Source organism: Taeniopygia guttata, chromosome 4 (assembly GCF_048771995.1).
Source record: "Taeniopygia guttata chromosome 4, bTaeGut7.mat, whole genome shotgun sequence".
NCBI lineage: Eukaryota > Metazoa > Chordata > Aves > Passeriformes > Estrildidae > Taeniopygia > Taeniopygia guttata.
In genome coordinates, this window is record NC_133028.1 from 54,797,816 (window position 1) to 54,813,689 (window position 15,874).

Consider the following 15,874-nt stretch of genomic DNA (forward strand, 5'->3'; position numbering starts at 1 on the left):
TTACTTATGGCTTCATAAAACTGAAAGAAAGCATCAGGCTTCTTTTACCTACAGGAAGTTCAACCTAGCCTTTCTGGAGAAACCCACCTACAAAAATACTGACCAATCTTTCCAGAAGAAGAAAAGACATTTTATGCACTTACAATCCTGGCCTATTCAGCTCCCAGCATTCAGCACTAAAATACAGCAAGGTTTTGACAGTCAGAAAGCCACCTAATGCTACTAGGCACCTCTTCACAGCAAATTATTTCCAACATGGATGTGAAAAGATCTTTGTCATGTTGTTCTCTAGACTCATCTGGAGCAGAACTGAGCTTGCAGAGCCATTAAAATGACAAAATGCCACCATAGCTAACAGGGGCATAACTTACTGTTATTTTTAAGTGAATAAAGTGCTTTGAGAAAGTAGGTGGAGGCTACTGAAATACCAAAATAATGGGGAAAAAACATCCACAGCATTGTGGCCATGGGCTGACTGTGAGGTCCTCTGCTTGCTGCAAACCAAATCAGAAACGTGCTGCAATAAAGGAGAACAGAGCTCACATCCCATGTTTCAGAGTGACCTTTGGAAACCAATGACCATTGCTATGAGCCACGCCTTCCTACATCACGAGTGGAAAAGTAACCACTTAAACACACACACATACACCTAAGAAATATCCCAGTTTCTTATTTACAAACAGTGGGAATAACTTCTATTCTAAATTAGACCTTTGCAAATAAATTAAGAATTACAGAGGCCTGCTAGGAGCATCAGTGAACAGCTTGATTTACGGTGTTTCAAATAAACCAAATCATGACACTCAGATCATATGTAAGCAATTTTTCTGTAGAAAATTGGTTTTGCAATTCTCAAGCTCTGCTGTAATAAAACTCTGTAGTGTATTTGTGTGTCCACTGATTTCCAGGGACTGATTTTTGCTATATGTTTGCAATTATTTGGTACGGATATACCAATGACATAACTCTTATGACTACACAGGCTAAGCTCACCTCTTAAAGAACAATGCTTGGAAGTGGGGTTTTTTTCATATTAATCCTCCACACACTTTAAGTAATTTATGGTTACTTAAGGTTTTACAATTCTAAAAATTCTTTGTAGACCAAACCAGATGTTAATCTTAATTTCTAAAAAGCTTTCTTGAACCCAACAGAGATATAGCAACATTGATTAATAACCAGATTTTCTGTCATGTCATCTTTGAAGGATAGTTAAGGAAAACTCCCTTGTGAAATGCACTTTTGAAACATTATTGATGTCAGGATTTCTTTGATTTTCACTGCTCTGCTTTCACTGCTTCCACTTCACAAAAGCTTCTTTGCGTCCTTCAGAAATTGCCTTATTAAAAAATAAAAAATGAAGTTCCTAAATAAGTCTGGCCCTTTGACTAAAATTACCATTAACAAGCTATGGGACTGAAATCTGTCCACAAGGCAGATGCACAAACTCAACAAAGTAAACTGGAATAGCTCCTGTTGACCTCAAAAGCACCAGAGTTTGGCCCATTGCAAACTTTACAAGAATTATTTAAGAAGTCACTAAACACCCATCCAGAAATCAAGCAACCTATTAAAGGTTTACTCTTGCTATATCTTTTAGGTAATATGAGAACAAACCTTAGCTATCATTAGATTGGGAATTTTTATGGCCTCAATAGTATCACCTAATATAAAGCAAAACATGTGATGGCCAGCTATTAATGAAAGAGCATTAAATATTTATTTATGCTTTGCTGGCTTGTAAAATAAGTCAAAATTAGTGCCTCACAGCACTCCACTCCAGCATGATACTATTTTAAAGGTGGCTTTAAGCAGCAGTAACCTCTGCAGCTGGGACACAGGCAACTATTCTGTTTGGTGGAAGACGTCGGAGTGTTGGCCACTGACATACAAATTTACATTCTGGAATCTCACACCCTCTCTCAAGTCACTCAACTGTTTACCCTCCTCTTAGTCATCTTCTGTAAATCCTGGCAGACACAAAGCATCTGCCAGGAGGTCATGCTAAAATCAGCAGGCAGGTACCATGGAAGAGCTGCTGTGATCTATGATGGCTCCCACCACACAATGGAACTGGCACCTTCCTCGGCTTGCTTGGTGCTTGGCAGCCAAACGGGAAAATACAGTCTTAGATTAGAGGCTGCTTTGTCAGCAAGTGCCAAAATAAAACTTTCGCCTTCCAGAGGGACACAGATTAGTTATTAGCAATTATTTCTCTTGAAAACCCTCTTTTCCAGGAAATCATCTTTTCTCTCTTCACTTCAGAAAGTTTACACACAGCTTTCCAGGATGTCACTAAAGTGCGAGCAAACTATTTACATTCCTGCCATATGTCTATTGATACCCTGCAGTTGTCTATCGAATTTACAATTAGATACCAAACTCCTGCTTGCATAAGCATTTGCATGCTTCCCCATTACATGTTTTTAACACAGTTAAGCAGATGTCATCTTTTTATTTTTTAAATGTTGCTTATTTTTTCTTACCTTAAATTTGTGCATGTCTACACATTTCTTCCAGTAAAAGATGAGACAATTAAAAAATAAGCATTCAATGCCCTGGGTATTGGCAGATCGTAAGACAGCACTACCTCCAGCCTTGTAGGTTTTCAAGATAACAGCTGTACGAAGTCACCATCAAGCTAGTCTCATGCAGACAATTGTCCCACCCTGAATGGGAGACTGGACCAATAACTCCACAGATCCAATCCCATGAGCTGTCCTATAACTTCCATATCCTGCCCTACTGGCACAGAGAAGGAAACAGCATACCCTGCTTCTTTCTGAACTAAGAGGTAAGACCCAAGCCACACACCAAGAAATACAGCCCTCCTCACTATGAGATTAAGCCTAGTTGTGCTTTCAGAGCTCTACAGACAGTATAGGCATTAAAAATCTAATTCTGTGTGCATCCATGTGCCTGCTTTTAATTTCAAGCATGTGCTGTGACTGACAAGCTGAGCAACTGAATGCAACAGCAACACTCCTTAGAGCCACGCTGCAGTACCACACGTGAAGTAACCCACCCCATGGGGACAGGACCTGCACTTCCACTGCTTCCACAGTATTTCTTGAGTGTAGATTCAATATTCAACCTTCAAATGTGCCCCAAAAACACCTTTTGCAGCTCAAAGGGAAGATACAACAGAGACAATACATAAACTCCATGTGCAGGCTGAAAGCTGGAGCATAGAAAAACCTCTTTGGAAATTGTGGATAAGCACGGTGTGTGCACATGGCTCCTATAAAGGACAAGCAAATTTGGTATCCTCACTCATTTGGTATCCCCCAGCATGCCTTCATAATTGTTATGCAAAGGAGGATGCAACCTCAGCAAGGCCTGGGGAAAACCTCAGCATATTTGTCTCTGCAATGAAAGGCTGACAGGTATTTTTCTAAGGCTCCAGGGGGAAGCAGGGAAAAAATTAATTTCCTAATCCAAATAAAAGACTTGGAGATTTTAATTCTTTGTTCCATACCTGAACTAGTATTAAAATTACATACACATATCAGAAAAAGGCTAATCAAGTTTTCCTTTCTGGTGAAACAGAATTCTAGACAGAAAGTTATTTTAGAGTAATTAAAATAAGTTACATTTGATGAAAAGAAAGTCTAACTTTGCTCTTTTCCTATTAAAACAGAGTAAGAGTTATAACTCTAAATGCAAGACATTGAACACAAAAAAAAAAAAATTATCAATTCTGCAACTATCAAGAAGACATCTTGACATTTTCCAAATTACTTTTGTTTTACTTCTGCTCAAAAGAAAACCCCATTAAAATTAACAAGCTTTAACAAGCAATTTTGTTTTGAAGAAACAGCTTTTTCTAAGAGAAAATTGTTTCGATGGATTTTTTTTTTTCTGTTTTGATCACTAACTAATTATTTGAAGACACTGGAGTTCTCTGATCCTGGACATATGACACAGATTATAGTGAAACCAGCTGGAGATTAAATTTCTAATTCACATATGGAGCTCATGACCCTCTTTATGAATCATCACACCGTTTGTTTAATGTTTAATGCAACTCTTAGTTACTCTGAAGAAAACATTGAACAACAGGAGCCCATAAAATTAAAATCACACAGCAAAATCACAGCTACTTGCAAGCCCTCTCTCTTCTTTGGGACTTCATCACAAATCTGTCTGATCTAGGTTCATTAAGTTTATTTTTTCACTCCCAAAATGATAAGATATGATGGAACACTAAAATTTCATATAAACATCTTTGATTATAGCTTTCAAGCCTCAAGACATCCAGCTTGCCTTTCATGCAAACCTAGACATGGTAATATCTTGAGATTAAAAAGAAATATTTCTGAGCATGCTAATCTATTGAAATTTTTGGAAGAGTGAGAAATTAAAACTGTGCAGTTCTAGATAAAATTTTACTATCTTAAATGCACAGACCATGCACACTGCAAAAGCAAGTGTCTCAGTCATGGTGATCTCTCTCACCTTGGCTCCTTAACTCACCAAATGAACATTAAACTCAAAAAACCATCAGTAGGATCTCGCATAATGCAAACCTGCCATCAGGAACATTTTACCTACTTATTTTGGCAAAGCTAAAAGAAATACACTTTTTGTAAATATATTGGCACAACTTCCAACAATTGCCACAGTGCTATTTAATAGCACTATATAAGTGCTATTAAATGAGTCATGTGAGAAGTTTAAAGCTTGACCACCACCTGCTCACCTAAGCAAGATCAGCAAAGCCAAGCCAAAACCCAGCTGTCCACCTATCAACCTGAATCTGCCTGTTGCTCAAAGACCTCTCTTGTCTTCAGCTTTCAGAACAAAGCCCAGATTCACATCCAATGGGCAGGATCTCTTTTCAGCCATGTTATTTCCTGGCATCAAGCATCCCTCTGCCTTCCCTGTTCCATTAGTGGTCCCACTCTGACTTACTCCCAACATACCAAAAAATTGCACACATTCTCACACCTAGAAGCCTGTTTGATTGAAACAGCAAGAATGAAGTCATATGAGCCTCACGTGGTTCTCTGCTAATACTTCAGCATCAGTAGGCACGATCCTTCAAAAGCTCATTTTAAAATAATGCCTGGTTGAGTGGATTCAGTGTCTGGAGTTGTGTTGTCCCTCAGAAGCGGCACTTCAGGCAAGTCTCAAGGCACAGGCAGTGCTGATTGCCTCATGCCAGAGCATGTTAGGTGTGCAGCTGGGAAATGCTGGTGATTGTGCCAGCTTTAAATTCTGCTGCTGCTCTGCCTGTGCAGAGCCAGCGGCAGGGGATAAGTGAGCAATCCTCCTCCTCTCCAGGGTAGGTTACTGCAGCCCATGCCAAAGGCTGCTGATGCTGCTCCGAAGAGAAGATGGAAGGCTTTCCCACAGTCGTTTCTGCAGCTCTGCTGGGCTTCTTCACTCCTGGCCAAGACAACATCCGCATGGGCAAAATGGTTTTTTACATGCAAAGAGCCACCAGTGTAGAACAGAGCACTGTGCACCTCCAAATCTGCATGTGCTGTAAGTGGTTTACTCACTTTCCAAGTGAAGAGCACACAGCTGCAGCCCTGACTTCCTGCACAGCCTCCATGCCTCAGCACTGAGCATCCACACAGCATCTGCCTGGCTGCTCAGTTACCACCTCTGCAAGCTTGAACCCATCTGCAGGGTTGGAAACAGAAATCCCAGGCTGCCCATCTACCCAAGTAGGGCAGCAGCAAAATTATTCCACTGAAAACACCAAGCATCCACTCAGTGGAAAAAAACAGGTAACTAAAAGAGATTTTTCTGCCATGAAAGCACCTGTTGTGCTGTGCTCTGCTGAATTATGTATGTAAGCATAGACCTCCCAAACCCAGCAACGCTGTCCTTGCCATCTCTTGTGGCTCTGCAGTTTGCATAACTATTCCAGAAGCACCTTCTTGTATGCTCCCCAGCAGAATTAATTAATATTTCCACAGTACTTTGAAGATGAAAGTACTAAGTGACTGCTAAGTATCAGGCCAGATTCTCAGCTGGTTTAAAAAATAGCATTTGCAGCACAGCATCTGGCCCAACTACCCTGGCTCATTAGAGAGACTCTGTAGCAAATGTGGAGTTAAAAAAAGAATAGAAAAAAAAGAAAAAGGAAGCAGAAAAAGAATATATGCAGAAACACAGCACTGAAGTAATACCCTTCATGCCTTTCACAGAGTCCCTTTTTCTGCAGGAGAAGAGTACAAATCTGCAGAGCCACAACACTTCTCCTTCAAACCTCCTTAAAACTCACCTCTGCTGAGATGCCTACAAATCATTCAGCACTGATTAGCCAGCTGATGTACTGTGACTTCTGCTCATTACACTCACCATAACCATCCTGCTCTTAATGTTGGCCCACCCCATCTGTTTACTCAACCTGCTGCTTCTTTCCTATCCTCTGCCTTGAGCATTTGCAGGTTTTTCTTTCTTTTATTTGGCATCAGGCCTAGCCCAGGGATACACTGACACTGACAAAATGTCTTCCCAGTCTTTTGCAGGCTTCATGTAATAAGGACACGCAAAAGTCATTTTCAAAGGATTAGCCTCAACAGGTTTAGACCCAATTAGTGTGCTCCTGTATAAAATGGTAGATCGTGGAAAGCAACCCATGACATCTAAGTCACACACAAGTTATACATAAGCACCTGTGTGCTTTTACAAAAGGCATTGTGTTGCTGCAGTTCAAAGGCTAAAGTTCCTGCTTATGCTATGTTATTATCTTTTTTAATAGCAGAGATTGCTCTTAAAATTGTAGATATTGGTCCAAGAAAAAAGAGAAAGAGAGTAAAGGAGGCACCTGCAGATTGCACTTATCTGATGTCAGGACACCATGGCTGATGGGAGAAGCACTTCCATCAGCTGGATAAGTGCAGGATGAAGCACTAGCAATGAGTAATCTCTGAGGATGAGGTATCAGAGTGAGTCATCTCATCGATCACAAAGGGACTGATACTGTGTGACTTGGACCTGGTCAAACCTCTCATCATACCCATGTGATCTGGGGGCCAACCTCAGTCTCACTTCAAAAAACACAACTCCACTTATTGCAGTGGGAAGTCATGTGCACAAAGGGTGTAGATACTCCTTCCATGGCCGCAGTAGACCTTATATTTTTGACTCGTTCACTCAATCAGTCACATGCACCATTCACAGGGATACAAGAGGAGAGCTCTCAAGCTTTTTCCCACATGCAACAGTGAGACTCACTCAAATGCCTAAAAGAGCACTTAACTTTTAGGTACTTAAATTAAAATATTACACCAAAAATAAGCTTCCATGCTGTGAGATTCCAGCAAGTGCTACAAATCCCAAGGACACTACCTTTGTAAGAATGTAGTTTGCTTTTTTCTACAGGTAAATCCAAAGAAAAAACTGGGGTCAGCAGCCTCAAGCTTTTCTTCTGCACTCCCTTGGTGCAGCAGTACTGATCACAACATGAGAGGAGAGGATGCCCCTACCCACCCAAAAACAGGGAGGTTGCCCATATACACACTTTGCCAGTAGCAGAGACTCAAAGATGCATCCATGTGAGTTAAATTCCAAACCTTCTGCCTTGGGCAAAGCTGGATATTATTCCATCTGGTTGCAGATCTTTCTTATCCAAGTCTGCTTCATGCTTCTGCTGTCCAAATGAAGCCTCTCTCCATTAATAAACATTCCTTCTTACATCTTCAGCATGACTTAGGCTGAGACTCTGCACTCATAGCCCTAATCTCCAGAGAGCTGGGATGAGATTTTCAAAAGCACTTAGTGTTGACCTACCTCTGCTCCAAATCAGTCTGATCATATTAGGTTAACTATATTTAAGTTTGACCATGTATATTTTGTAATAATAAACCTACCCCCAAAGAAATGCTGCTGCTTTAATACAAGATTATGAGACCTGCAACTATATTTATGTATCTCAATAACGAATCTGATTTTCCAGTTTCAGGTCTGTGGAATTATTTTGGAGCATGTTGAATATTTAGCACTGGCAAAACAGAGGTCAATGCAATTATGTCGCCTCTAAATTGAGTGCTAAAGAAGCACTGCACTGGAGACCTTAAGGCTCAAAACTCCAAAACTAATGCTTACAATTTATAAAGATCTCAAGCCAGCTGGAATGCAGCTTTTTTTCAGCATACATGAGTGGCTCTGCACAATGAAGACCTAAATACCAATACAGGACTTTATCTTTCACCTCCTCCTTTTTAATTTTTTTTTCCCCAAAGAATTGCCAGGCAGTGAGTGTTTCTAAATGGTACAAGAAGTGACTGTCAGCTGTCACCAGCTTTTTTCCAACACACAAACACTGGAGAGCCACTTCTCAACTCAGTCCATATGGCACCTTCAGAAAGACCAGAGTAATAGTTAAGGAGTTTTGGCCACAAAGTCCATACAGAGTGGGACTACATATACTCTTACAGATGAGTTGTTTTTAGGATTTCTTTTAATTAGTATGTTGGATCATCTTCTGCTGCATTTTCTCTTTTGATTATATATTTTTAACTGAATCCATAATTGGTCTATCTAAATGATTGACAGCAAAGGTGAAGGAACAGCCTGTTAGTCTTGACTGCTGGAGTAATGAATAGAGAAACTGACATGTTAAATTTCTTCATCTCCAACTGGAATTATAAATTATAGACTTCTTTTACATTATCATAATACCAAGTTCATCTTAAAAATAGAATGATTCCTTGGGGGTGTATTTATAGAGAAAAAATACATATCTAATGCTGTACTTAGCATATCTTCATATTTTAATAAAATTGGATTGATTGTTCCAATTTTGTTCATATTTTTGGAAATTAAAAGCAGAATCAGATCATCTTACATTTTTTACAAGATCCATCGTTTTGCTCCTGCAGGACATTCTAAAATTTTCAAAAGCTCTCTGTAATTTAACATATCCTTCTGCTCTCCCTACAGCTACTTGGCACATTGCATCTTCCTAGTTTGGCCAAGGGCCACTTTATCTGAGTCTGTACAGACTTTGCAGGGAGTGGAACTGGGATCTGAAGAAGTAGAAATAAAGTTTCTACCCCATAAAATCCCCTTAATTCAGCTTTCATCCCTAAGCAAACAACTTCTGCGAAACAAATCATTGTGTCCAAATGAATCAGTTTGTGTGAAAGCAAATACAGCCCATCAATAAAAGCAAAGCAATAAACCACAGGGAAATGTCTCCAAGCCAGACACACCACATGTAGACTCTCCAGTATACTTTGCATGAGAGGGAGGGGAGAGAGCTCTTTAAATTTCCATCCAAATTAGACTTAAGTTCAAATCATGCTGGTGCAAACTCTCAATGCCCAGCTCCTAATGCTTTAACTGTCTGTGGAATGCAGAGAAAACAAAGATGATCTGCATTGTGGGATGTCAAGAGGAGGGGGTTTCTGGGGAGGGGGTAGATGCAGTCACCCAGGCCCCAGGTCCTGTCCTCCACCCCAAAGGAGGCTCAGGCAATATAACTCTTGATCTGCCCCAGATTCTTGACAGCATCTATGGCAGAGCTAAAGTCACATCAGAGCAGGGGCAAAGGGAGACACCTTGGCCACGGCTCTTCCTGTTCACCTGAGTTTTTTATACCTTTAATGTACACAGCCCTGTTGGCAATGCTGCTTCCTACTGACATTTCTTCCCTCCACAGGAAAAAATCAGCCTCAAGTCATCTGCATGATGAATTCCCCTTCAGCTCCCGTAAGTGCTGCCTGCCTTCAATTACATTGGTGTGCCTTGAACTTATAAAGTATTTTCAATTTGCAGAACAGTTTTGACATGGGGAGAGAGGAAGGGACAGCAAAGAACAGTACGCTTCAAATAAAATTTGGCACCATTCAGGATTTCTTCCACCTCAGAAAAAAAAAAAATCCTCTAAGAACACAAATAAATGTATCTTATTAAGTTAGCAAGATATCTTCTCCTAATAGTGCAATTAGCTTTCATAGGAGATAGGCCCATGTACTGTCTTGAGAATAGACTCTCAGGCATATATAACCATGTAATATCAGGCACACTTCTCCCAAATTAAGGGAAGCATTTGTCATTTCCAGTGCTGACACTGAAAAAGCAGTGTCTTAAATGCCCAAGGGATCTCCTGAGCAGTGCCTTTAAAGGAGCAAAGCCCAGCACTGACTCCTGCAATTCCATTTTCATCGCCTGAAGGAGAAGCACTGCTGGGAAGCATCCTTTGCAAAGGAGTAGGCAGCAAGACCCACAACTTGCAATGAACTTGTTAACAAGTCATGGCTAAGACATCTGAATGACTTTGAGACTTGTACCTCTTGCAACCATGTAAGGAGCCTATGCAGAAGTCCTATCCCATCCTGACTCCCACAGACATCCCAAGCTCATCCCCTTGCTCCGCTGCTGTGCTCAGTACAACATGCACAGACATACCTGTGCATCACCTACCACTCTGCACATTAGGCAAAAACAACTTTGAATTGAAGAAAAAACTTCAATTGAAGTAAAAACTTCAGTTACTGCAGGCTTGGTAAATTGTAGCCCTTATCCTTCAAGAGGATAGACTTAATTAGTCTGTTCCCCATCATTTAACATGACTATAAGCCATCGCCAAACAGATGACACCGACTATTTTAATAATATCCTGTATTCAGCAAATGGGGAAGAAAAGGTATTATTTTGGTAACTGTTCCATGTTTGCCACCAGATATATGACAGACATGTGTCCAGGAAATGCCTCCTTGCCCATAATCACCCATAGGTACGTGCAAACACCCTTCAGTAGCAAGGAAGCCACTAGAAAAAACTGCACTGAAAGCAAAGCCACCACATAGCCAGAAAAAAAAAGGAAAAAGCTAATAAATACTGCCACATCATATCCAAGCATGCAGTGCAATGTTCTATTGCACGCTTACAATTAGTATGAAATTGTTCTGTTGGTATCAGCACAGGCCCAAAATGCCTGATCCTTCCCACTCCACAGATGCTAAGCAGTGACAAAATCTGCTCCAATAACTGGATGGCAGCATTTATGTTTCCCATTGGCCATTTCTGTAACCCAAAGAGAAGCAGCATTTCCAGAGCACAATTTGCATTTCAGATGGGCAAAATCACCTTCTGAGGGTGTTCATGTTTGTCAACCAACTGGGACAAGGTTCCCCATGCATTTATCCTGGCAGAGATGCATTCTCACCCAGCTGGAACCCATCGGTGATTCCTCTGGGCTAGGCTCCAGGTGGGGGACAGGAGGACAGCAGTAACAGCACTCAGTGCTGCACAGTTTCCAGCTTCTCTTCAGCCTACACTGTTTAATATCTGGAATATCTAATATTATTATTAATTGCACTTAACAGCAAACTGTAAAATAAATGTGAGGAATTCACAAATAAACTCTGGCACACCTGCAGCTTAGCCCCTGCTCTTCACTTGCAAAATCCATCAACCTGCAAGCCTTGGTAACAAAACCAGCCCAAGAGATGTAAGCGGCAATCTGAGAAGATACTCCCCAGGAATTAGATTTTGTAAACAAACATTTCAGCTAATTGCTTTCTTGTTCTCAGCACAATGAAGGCCCCATTTAGCCAAAGCATTTGTCTACAGAGCTTAGTTTCTTCCATCTAATGAACGTTGATTTTGTCATAGCTTCAGCTGGTATATCATCAGAATCAACATGAAATGCTAATGGAGAGAGATGCTTAATATCATTTCAAGTGTTTAAGTTACAACTGCAGCTCTTAATGCAAATTCATTTTACCTGTTCCTCCTCAGGCTCCCCAGTGAGACAGATGTAAAAGTTTCCATGGAGAGAAGTGATTCATAATGGCTACACAGTTGAGAGAAAAAGCCTTTCACCATTAATTACAGCCAGTGTTTTCCAAACCCAAGCTGGTCATTTCACCGGCACAACACATAATTAGCAAGGCTTATTTTATTTCATTGCCTTCACAAATTAGTTCACTTTTTAAAAAGCAAGGTGGTTGCCTCCAGCAGCAGGGATAACCACGGCGACCAGACAGAAAAATAAAGCTTTGTCATCCACTTGTAGTCCATGGCAGAAAAATCCAATGGGTCCCCTGGTTTTCACTCCCCTTACTGGTTCAATGCAGGAATCAGTGTTGCTCCCTGTGGCATCCCAAACAGGAGACTTGGAGGTGCACCCATTTAAGACAATCACGGCCAGTCCTGTGAATGTAGTTCTTGGCAGCGAGAGAAGCTTTGTCTATTTCAACTTTTCAACTGCTCAGTCAAAGTGCAGGACCTGCAACAGCCAGACCAGTGAGGAGGAGAAGGATGCTTCCTGCTCCTCCACCTGTAGAGGAAGTGCACTGGGTCCAGCCCCAGAGGCATCCAAGGCATCTTCATGGAGAGTGCTTTGGAGACATCACAGTAACAAAAGCAGGGGATAATGATGTGTAAGAGATGCTGGACTCACTTGCCCACAGAGAAGTTCTCAGACACCACCTGCATTTCAAAGCATGACTGTTTCTTTCTTTGTGTGGCTCAGGCTGCCCCTCAACTTCTTTGAGGAGCAACTTCTCCACAGCAGAGGCAGAAGCCTGCCTAGGAGGCCTTCTCCTAGAAGCCTAGGAGATGCACCTGCCAAGATCCCAGTTTTGAACAAGGCACCCAAAATAGTGGTTGGAGACCCTGGCGCCCAGACAGAGCATGCTGCTGGAAGCTATTGTTGAAAATAGCAAAGTTATCCTCATGCAGATTTTAAAAGGCCACTATTTATGCATGTAAATTCTGAAGGGCATTAGCAGCATCACTGACACACGCTGACAGCCAGCCCAGCTTTGGGAAGGGAATAAACAGCAACGACTGCCTGAATAATTGATGTGCTTTTACTCTGCCCCATGGCCCAGTTATTACATTGCTCACTCTCTTCAACTGCCTGTGGTTTCTAAATTAATTAGAAATCTTAATGTCATGGCCAGCCAGTTAAAAAAAAAAAAAAAAAAAGACAGAGAACAAAAGAAGAGAGCACTTCTCATGCCCTTGAGCCTTGGGATTTCTTCCTTTGGTCTGGCCATGCAGAACGTAAGAGCACAGTCTCAATTTCTGCAGCTTTGTACCCACTCACTGATGCTAACAGCAGCACAGCATTAAAGCCACTCCATCTGCAAAAAGCCCCCACCGCACAGGGGCAAACATCCTCATCAAGGTCACTGCCTCCGTAAGATGGGGCAAAGCCTTTCCTAAGGGCTGGCTCATGCAGAGGACAGCCACTGTGTCTTCTGCAATGAAATATATCTGCTACATGCCTAGCCCAGCCATTGCAACCAAGTGCCATGCAGCACCAAATAAAAAGACACCACTGCAGTCTGGAGGAATAAAAGAGCACATGGCTGTTCTGCTCACACAGCTGACAGAACTAAATTACTCTGTGGGATCTCTCATTCAAGGGATGAAAAAAAATTGTGTGACTACCTGACCTCACAAAAGATCAAATGTAACAATGTGAGGGGCCATTTTTTTGCTGCATATATACCCTTACCTACTTTGCTTATGTGAAACTTTAAAACAACACCTACAGCTTTCATGAAACCCAGTGGGAATAATTCCCATGTTTGAGCCACATTTCAACAGTGCAGGTAGTTGTGTTTTAAGGCCTCAGAAATCACATAGCCATGATCAATGTGGGCATGTTTTTAATCTCTTACTTGCAAAAAGAAATACTGCTTTTTTCAAAAATCCCTTTACAAATGTCCCAAAAGCATAAATAAGCATAAATGACTGAATTTGTAGAGATAATTTTAAATTGTACGGTTAACTTAGACTAATATTTCACCTTTGTATAAAAGAGCAGTGAAATACCAGTGAGACTCAACAGTATGGCACAGTCTTCCTCTTTGCCAGTACATCATGGCATACTGTAATCTGCACCACTTTTCCATTATTCCCCTTGGAAAACTCATTATTTTAAAGAAAACTGATTTTTCAACCTTTCTTTCTGACATGGATAAACAGACTTATACTCAAGAGCATTGAACTGTCTGACTCCCAGGAAAGTTATCCTCCATTTCCCATAAATGTCAAGTACCCAAACAGGACAGTCTCACAGGAGAGAAATGATCTGGTGATGGTGATAGAAAGCATTACAGAGTTTTAAATGACACCATAAATCCAAATGGAAGTATCCAACAAAATGAATCCCATTTGTTAGCAAAAGTTTAATGCACTTTGACCAAGCATTTATTTGCTCCAAGAGCTTCTTCTTCTGTCTGCTCTTTTACCTCCACTCTCATAATTTTGCATTCAATTGATGCATGCAGAGACCACCACAAGAAAAGCACATAAGATTCCACACAAATTGCAAATTTAGGCCCTTGAAGTGTTTTTCAACATCCTTCTTGAGACAACACTTCCATTTTTAGGGTGCAAAGATGGACTTTCAGAAAATGGTAATGCTGATACGTGGAGAAAGCAGAATTGTTCCACCTTATGATTTGTCTGTGCTTGTCATCTTGGCTTCATACTAAAATGCACGTGGTAATTATCAGCAGTGTGGCACTGCAAATGTAGTGAACGCAAGATGTCACTCACATGCATTTTTCAAACCCAAGCAATGAAATTAAGTGTCTGGTAAAAACATGTCACATGTTCATACAGAAAGTTCCCTGACCCCAGCAACATCTGCTGTGTCCCTCTCTTCATATCCATGTTTTTAAGACTCACTAGGCTTGCTTTGTTATACTCATATTTAGACCTTCACATTATATATTTATTTTGTTGTTCATACTGGTATCTACCGACACATTTTCTTACTTTAAAGTCATTATATTAATTACAACAAAAACTTACTGAAAGGCTCAGCTCGTGTAAATTCCTCAGCTTAAGCCCAGTAAGAATCAGTAAGAATCATGCCCAACACAGACTTTAAGGCAGAGGTGAGTTCTTGGTCCCGCTTCTGGATCACAGTACAGCTCAAGGGATGTACCAGCTGAACCAGGACCACCACTCTTCAACGTGGCCATGCCTGCCTTGTCCAACTTTTCCTCCAAGGAGGAAAGACTGCAAAACCACTCGAGGCCCTGTAGGGGTGCTCACCTCTCAGCCTTGGAAAGAAGGTAGAAGAAAATACAGGAGATGGCAGCAGTACAGAGCAGAACAGCTCTGCTGACTGCTTTTTGGAGCCTACTCTTTCAAGGTGCAGCCCCTGGCAAAGTGTCTCATGAAAGTTTGATGAACAGCATTTTGTTTAACACCAGCAACTCAGCCACAGCCCTGCCAAGCTGCGTTGCACCACCAAAATGTCATGACCCAGGAGGATCAAGAAACTCGATTGCAAGAGGCAGGCTTGCAGGCAGCAGAGGAACTCACAACCTCTGGAGCAGGGTGCACCACCCCACAAGCTACTCAGTCACTGAAACACGAGGAGGTTGCTGTAACACTGATGATCACTGAGCCTCCTCTGACACTCACCCAGCAGGCTGCAAGGCTCCACCAGGCAGTCTTGCAAACACAGCCAAGCCTGCAGAGCTTTCCCATTGGCACATATAAGCCTTGAAGTTTTTTCCCTCTCTTTTACCCTTTTCACTTCTATAGGTATTGAAAATATTCACAGTATGCTCTTCCCTACCATTTGCTTCAGCATTTTCATGCTCTGCTGCTTTTGTTCCCCTGTTCCCTTTACATAAAGGAATATTCTCATGAAACAACTGTGCCTGCATAACTGAAAATACACAAAACCCATACGCAGATACAGTGCTGGAGGCTAATGCAACATGATCAGGTCTAAATATTTTAGCACAGCAAACAAATGAGGCTTGACTGTATGGTCCAGTAATTACCTTTTCTTGTTCTTCAGGTGCGAGAAATACACACGCTATTTTTTGCAGAGCACTGTATTCAACATTTCTGGAAAAAAAGAGAAAAAGAAAACAATTAAAAAACATGGCCTCTGAGGACATACCAGGAACTCATGAACTTTCTG

General features: G+C 41.3%; 1 protein-coding gene across 30 annotated transcripts in view; it reads right to left on the bottom strand.

Annotated features, from left to right (window-relative positions):
- Positions 1-15,874, bottom strand: part of ADGRL3 (adhesion G protein-coupled receptor L3) — a 490,266-nt gene that overhangs the window by 387,798 nt on the left and 86,594 nt on the right. For 29 of the 30 annotated variants that reach the window (XR_012055755.1, XR_005980340.2, XM_030271767.4 and 26 more), the window contains one exon: positions 15,732-15,798. The exons of the other annotated variant lie outside the window; for it this stretch is intronic. The gene's annotated coding sequence lies outside the window, so the exon portion shown is untranslated. The remainder of the gene's footprint in view (positions 1-15,731; positions 15,799-15,874) is intronic. 30 annotated transcript variants of the gene reach the window in all.